This window comes from Pezoporus flaviventris, unplaced genomic scaffold (assembly GCF_033815535.1).
Source record: "Pezoporus flaviventris isolate CSIRO_AGI_PZ_B2104156 unplaced genomic scaffold, CSIRO_AGI_Pfla_v1 ptg000178l, whole genome shotgun sequence".
In the NCBI taxonomy this organism is placed as follows: Eukaryota; Metazoa; Chordata; class Aves; order Psittaciformes; family Psittacidae; genus Pezoporus; species Pezoporus flaviventris.
The window spans coordinates 320,001-327,500 of record NW_026892726.1 but is presented as its reverse complement, the minus strand read 5'-3'; positions in this window follow the sequence as shown (position 1 = coordinate 327,500).

Sequence of the window (7,500 nt, the reverse complement as noted above, 5' to 3'; positions counted from 1 at the left end):
GTGAAGAAACTTCTTAAAAGAGTTATTGAATTCCTTGGTAATGCAGTAACGGGGGATGTCTATCACAAGCTTAACCACCATCTTAGTCCCCCTAAATTCCATTTCTTATACAGTTAATACACAAGTTTCACCTCATCCTGTGACAGGATGGATCTCTCGATTACCTAACCCCCTTAAGGCATTCAAGCGCTTAAACAAAGTACCCCTTTAATTAGCAAAACGTTTTAGACATTCAAGTAGTTAAACGAAGTACCCCTTAAAGTAACAAAGCGTTTTGATTAAGAAGGATTATTCCTTTGTTTCTTCTTTTTCATCGTTGTACTGACAGGAAAATCTAATCCTTCTTCTACGTTCTACACACGAGGCGACGATTTCAAGGATTTCGGATTCCACCCAAAGCGCAACGATGACGAGGACTCCTAAGTCGCTGACACGATCCGTTCCTATAGATCTCACGGGGGGGGGGGGAGGAGGCGGGGGGGCGGGGGCGGGGGGCGGGGGGGGTTGCTCCGCGAAGAGCGGGCGGGGCGGGGCGGCGCGGCGCGGCGCGGTGCAGCGCGGCATCGGCAGACCCGCAGGTGCGTCGGCTAGTGTGTTACAGTGTATCCCACGCTCGAGCGCGGGAGCTTGTAAGGGGAACGCGATGTTCGGTCCTCCCGGCCACCGCCCCTGCGGTAATCTGAGCATTTACTTGAGCGCGGACAGTTTCTGTTACCGACTGCGTTTCTGTCTCGGTACGTCCCGGCGCAGAGATGCCTTAGCGGCCGGCGTCTGTCTCTCGCTTGGGCTTGCCTAGGGCCCGGTGGTGGGGACGGGGTGGCCCGTGTCTCTGTTTCTTGGAGCTGTCCCTGCCGGGAGCTCCTGCTCTCTGCCCGACTCTGCTCCCTCTCGGTAGTCCTAGAGGCAAGGCGGCTTTTCCTTGCCGGCCAGGGGTTCTTGCTTCCCCCTCAGCTTCCTCGAGCACCTTGGGGAGCTCCCAGGCAGGCTGAGCGCTGACCGACCCTGGCAGGTGGAGGAGTCCCTGCCCCGGCACACGGCCCCTGGACTGCAGGGACCCTGCTCGCCAGGACACCGCTGGGCACCCCTGGCTGCACACCCACGTTCACACCCTGCAGCCAGCCCCGGAACGAGGGACCTGCCTTGTCCTCTCACTCCCGTGCTGCAGAGGCAAGCCCTGCTCTGCAGCACATCCTCCTCCTTACCTAAACAAGAGAAACTGGGGGGGGGTGTGGGGGGGGGGGGTGGTGGTGTTGGAATGTATCAAAGACTGGCAATTAGAGTGACCACGGGAACTAGAGTAGGTAATTAAGAGTGACCTGTCCCTGACTGGTATTTGGAAGATGTTGGAACTGGCAAGGAACAAGGACGGCGGAACCGGAAAGGATGTCGATAGGAAAATCTGGTAGACCTTTCACCTGATGTAATCGCAAGGCAAACACAGAAGTGCTTGGCTAATTGCTTGGAAGCATATAAATATCGTGTCATCTGTTCAATAAACGATGATCCAGCTTGCACTCTACGTCTGGGTCCGTGCCTCCGTCCTCACACACGAGAACATCACTAGTGGGGTACCCTGTTTGGATGGTCACCAAGAGCAACATAATCCTCCCTTCTACCCTCAACCACGCTATCTTCATCTCTTCTCCGAAGTTTCAGACACATTTCCCCAAAACCACAACCAGAAGAACGTCTTTGCAATCTCTTCCCAGCCCGTTGCGGAGGGAGGAGGCTGGGGGAGGCGCCTCGGAGCGGGGTGGGGGGAGGAGGTGGTGGGCGCCGCGGCATCTGCAGAACCCCCGGGTGCCTCGGCTGCTGTATTTCAGCGCGTCCTGGGTTCAGCAGTCGCAGCCTATTTTCTCAGTAGCTGGTGCAGTGCCAGTGTCCGCCCGTCCCGTCCCGTCCCGTCCCGTCCCGTCCCGTCCCGTCCCGTCCCCCGCCAGCCAGAGACGTGTTTTTCGCGGCGGGAGGGGGTGGTGGGCTGTGTGTCGGCAGACGGACACGCGAAACCAAAGAAACAACGAAATCCCCAAGCCCCCACGGAACAAAAAAGTCTGGCGAGCGCCGGGACCTGGGCCGCCGCCTCTGCCCGCCCGGTCCTGAGACAAGGGGGCGCAAAATCCCACGATGGAATACAGAAACCTTTAGAATCAGTTTCAGGTCATGTTAAGTTTGATGGCTTTGTAACAGCAGCAACGGAAAATCACTGAGGTGCATGACGCAGAGAGAAAAAAAATAAGACTACAGCTTAGAGAACAGAATTCTCACAAGAGAAATCGTTGCAGTTGACATAGTTGTAAGTAAAAGTCTAGAAGAACAGGACACGGGGATAAGGAGTATCTGGGAACCGCAGGTGTCCAGGGTGGGCTACAGTTCAACTACCTGATAAGTAGGAGGATAGGAGGATTATTATGTCTCTCTCTGGTGCTAACGAGCCAATTAAACTGATGTGAGCATCTACTGCGCGTGCTTCAAAGGCTGAAAGAAGTGATGAAGATCGTTGGAAGAAGTAAACGATCCTCAGAGACCACCACCACCACCACAATTCTGCACGCAGGCGGGGAACCTCCTGGAAAATTATGTCACCCATACGTAGCCTCGTGAATAGGTATGTATGCCCAGTGGCTAGAAAAGGACGGCTTGCGTGGCAATTGAGAGACACACGTTACGAGGAGCCCGTATCTCCCGGCGCCGCAATCAAGAATACCTGCTTGTCAGCTTGAAAACTTTGTTGGCAAGTGTGTCCCCGGAGTGGTTTGCGTCCTGGGAGACGCAGTGGGCGTCTTGTAGGAAAGGTTTTGGATTTTAATGTGGGATCCCGTTCGTGTGTCTCTGTGTGTGAGACCGAGGATGGAAAATCAGCAGAGTGAAGAGATCTTGAGAAAGAGTCCTTCGGGTGCATTTTGGCACACTGGAAAGAAGGACCGGACTGGAATACCTTGTTGCAATTAATGTAACAGTTTGTCTGCGGGATCCCGTTCCTGCGTCTGTCTGTGTCTGTGTGCCTGAGACCGAGGATGGAAAATCAGCAGAGTGGAGAAACATTGTATACTTTGGAAGATCAGGGGAAATGGCCTAAAAATGGAGCTCTGAACTAGAATACATTGTTGCAATTAATGTAACAGTTTGTCTGCGGGATCCCGTACCTGTGTCTGTCTGTGTCTGTGTGCCTGAGACCGATGATGGAAAATCAGCAGAGTGGAGAAACATTGTATACTTTGGAAGATCAGGGGAAATGGCCTAAAAATGGAGCTCTGAACTAGAATACATTGTTGCAATTAATGTAACAGTTTGTCTGTGGGATCCCGTTCCTGCGTCTGTCTGCGTCTGCGTGTGTGAGACCGAGGATGGAAAATCAGCAGAGTGAAGAAACATTGTATACTTTGGAAGATCAGGGGAAATGGCCTAAAAATGGAGCTCTGAACTAGAATCCATTGTTGCAATTAATGTAACAGTTTGTCTGTGGGATCCTGTTCCTGTGTCTGTGTCTGTGTGCCTGAGACCGAGGATGGAAAATCAGCAGAGTGAAAAGATCTTGACAAAGAGTCCTTCGGGTGCATTTTGGCGCACTGGAAAGAAGGACCGGACTAGAATACCTTGTTGCAATTAATGTAACAGTTTGTCTGCGGGATCCCGTTCCTGCGTCTGTCTGTGTCTGTGTGCCTGAGACAGATGATGGAAAATCAGCAGAGTGAAGAAACGTATTCTTTGGAAGATCAGGGAAAATGGCCTAAAAATGGAGCTCTGAACTAGAGTACCTTGTTGCAATTAATGTAACAGTTTGTCTGTGGGATCCTGTTCCTGTGTCTGTCTGTGTCTGTGTGCCTGAGACCGATGATGGAAAATCAGCAAAGTGAAGAAACATTGTATACTTTGGAAGATCAGGGAAAATGGCCTAAAAATGGAGCTCTGAACTAGAATAAATTGTTGCAATTAATGTAACAGTTTGTCTCTGGGATCCCGTTCCTGCGTCTGTCTGCGTCTGCGTGTGTGAGACCGAGGATGGAAAATCAGCAGAGTGAAAAGATCTTGACAAAGAGTCCTTCGGGTGCATTTTGGCACACTGGAAAGAAGGACCGGACTGGAATACCTTGTTGCAATTAATGTATCAGTTTGTCTGCGGGATCCCGTTCCTGCGTCTGTCTGTGTCTGTGTGCCTGAGACCGATGATGGAAAATCAGCAGAGCGGAGAAACATTGTATTCTTTGGAAGATCAGGGAAAATGGCCTAAAAATGGAGCTCTGAACTAGAGTACCTTGTTGCAATTAATGTAACAGTTTGTCTGTGGGATCCTGTTCCTGTGTCTGTCTGTGTCTGTGTGCCTGAGACCGATGATGGAAAATCAGCAAAGTGAAGAAACATTGTATACTTTGGAAGATCAGGGAAAATGGCCTAAAAATGGAGCTCTGAACTAGAATAAATTGTTGCAATTAATGTAACAGTTTGTCTCTGGGATCCCGTTCCTGCGTCTGTCTGCGTCTGCGTGTGTGAGACCGAGGATGGAAAATCAGCAGAGTGAAAAGATCTTGACAAAGAGTCCTTCGGGTGCATTTTGGCACACTGGAAAGAAGGACCGGACTGGAATACCTTGTTGCAATTAATGTATCAGTTTGTCTGCGGGATCCCGTTCCTGCGTCTGTCTGTGTCTGTGTGCCTGAGACCGATGATGGAAAATCAGCAGAGCGGAGAAACATTGTATTCTTTGGAAGATCAGGGAAAATGGCCTAAAAATGGAGCTCTGAACTAGAGTACCTTGTTGCAATTAATGTAACAGTTTGTCTGTGGGATCCTGTTCCTGTGTCTGTCTGTGTCTGTGTGCCTGAGACCGATGATGGAAAATCAGCAAAGTGAAGAAACATTGTATACTTTGGAAGATCAGGGAAAATGGCCTAAAAATGGAGCTCTGAACTAGAATACATTGTTGCAATTAATGTAACAGTTTGTCTGTGGGATCCCGTTCCTGCGTCTGTCTGCGTCTGCGTGTGTGAGACCGAGGATGGAAAATCAGCAGAGTGAAAAGATCTTGACAAAGAGTCCTTCGGGTGCATTTTGGCGCACTGGAAAGAAGGACCGGACTAGAATACCTTGTTGCAATTAATGTAACAGTTTGTCTGCGGGATCCCGTTCCTGCGTCTGTCTGTGTCTGTGTGCCTGAGACAGATGATGGAAAATCAGCAGAGTGAAGAAACATTGTATTCTTTGGAAGATCAGGGAAAATGGCCTAAAAATGGAGCTCTGAACTAGAGTACCTTGTTGCAATTAATGTAACAGTTTGTCTGTGGGATCCTGTTCCTGTGTCTGTCTGTGTCTGTGTGCCTGAGACCGATGATGGAAAATCAGCAAAGTGAAGAAACATTGTATACTTTGGAAGATCAGGGAAAATGGAACTCTTGAACTAGAATACATTGTTGCAATTAATGTAACAGTTTGTCTGTGGGATCCCGTTCCTGCGTCTGTCTGCGTCTGTGTGCCTGAGACCGATGATGGAAAATCAGCAGAGTGGAGAAATACTGTATACTTTGGAAGATCAGGGAAAATGGAACTCTTGAACTAGAATACATTGTTGCAATTAATGTAACAGTTTGTCTGTGGGATCCCGTTCCTGCGTCTGTCTGCGTCTGCGTGTGTGAGACCGAGGATGGAAAATCAGCAGAGTGAAGAGATCTTGAGAAAGAGTCCTTCGGGTGCATTTTGGCACACTGGAAAGAAGGACCGGACTGGAATACCTTGTTGCAATTAGTGTAACAGTTTGTCTGCGGGATCCCGTTCCTGTGTCTGTCTGTGTCTGTGTGCCTGAGACCGATGATGGAAAATCAGCAGAGTGAAGAAACATTGTATACTTTGGAAGATCAGGGAAAATGGCCTAAAAATGGAACTCTGAACTAGAATACCTTGTTGCAATTAATGTAACAGTTTGTCTGTGGGATCCCGTTCCTGCGTCTGTCTGCGTCTGTGTGCCTGAGACCGATGATGGAAAATCAGCAGAGTGGAGAAACATTGTATACTTTGGAAGATCAGGGAAAATGGCCTAAAAATGGAACTTGAACTAGAATACATTGTTGCAATTAATGTAACAATGTGTCTGTGGGATCCCGTTCGTGTGTCTGTCTGTGTCTGCGTGTGTGAGACCGAGGATGGAAAATCAGCAGAGTGAAGAGATCTTGAGAAAGAGTCCTTTGGGTGCATTTTGGCACACTGGAAAGAACCTGACTTAAAAGAAAAACTTCTGGAAGATGCTGATTCTCGGTTTACTGATGGTAGTAGCTTCATGAGAAATGGTAAAGGAAAGGCAGGATATGCCATTACCACCACTTCACAGGTAATAGAAGCTAAACCTTTACCTGCGAATATCTCTGCCCAGAAGGCAGAAATAATAGCGTTAACGAGAGCCCTGGAACTGGCTAAAGATAAAAGGAAGAATATTTGGACTGATCCTAAATACGCATTTGGTGTGGTACATGCACATGCTGATCCCTGGAAGAAAGGAGGACTTTTGAACACACAAAGGAAACAGATTAAACATGCTACAGAAATTCTACAATTACTGGAAGCTGTTCAGCTACCTGAAGAAGTAGCTATTACGTCCTGTAAAGGACATCAACGAGGTGACTCAGATCAGGAGCTCGGGGGTGGCGGCTGCCGGGCGGCTGCGGAGTGGGGGGAGAGCGGCCGCGGCCCCGCTGCTCCGCGCTGCACGGGGCACCCGCGTGTGACGGCGGCGGCGTCCGCCGGCCGGCCCCGAGCGGAGCGGGGCCCGGGGACGGGACGGGGCGCGACAGGGGGCGGCGGTACCTCGACAGACCCAGCGGCTGCGGCTCGCCCAGTGCTGCCACCGCCGGTAACGGGAGAGCCGAGTACCTCGCGCGCACCTCGGGAGTACATCGGGAGCACCTCGCGAGTACCTCTCGCCTACTTCGCGCGTACCTCGGGCGTACCTCGGGAATACCTCGCGCGTACCTTGGGCGCACCTCGGGAGTACCTCGCGCGTACCTCTCGCCTACTTCGCGCGTACGTCGCGGGTACCTCGGGAGTACCTCGGGCGTACCTCGGGAGTACCCCGCTCCTACTTCGCGTGTACCTGGAGCGTACCTCGGGCGTACCTCGCGCATACCTCGGGAGTACCTCGGGCGTACCTCGGGCGTACCTCTCGCCTACTTACTTCGCGCGTACCTCGGGCGTACCTCGGGAGTGCCTCGCCCGTACCTCTCGCGTACCTGGCGAGTACCTCGGGCGTACCTCGCGCGTACCTCTCGCGTACTCGCGTACCTCTCGCGTACTTCTCGCGTACCTCTCACGTACCTCGAGAGTACCTCGGGCGTACCTCGAGAGTACCTCGCGAGTATCTGGCGAGTAACTCGCGCCGCCGCTGGGGTGATTTTCGCCTCTTTTCAGACACAGTGGCGTTTCCGAGGTGCTGCAACGGACTTGTCAGGCGCGCCGCTTCCGGAGCCGGCGGAGTGGGTGGCCCTCTCTTTATGCCTTCATTTGCATCCTCGTAATATT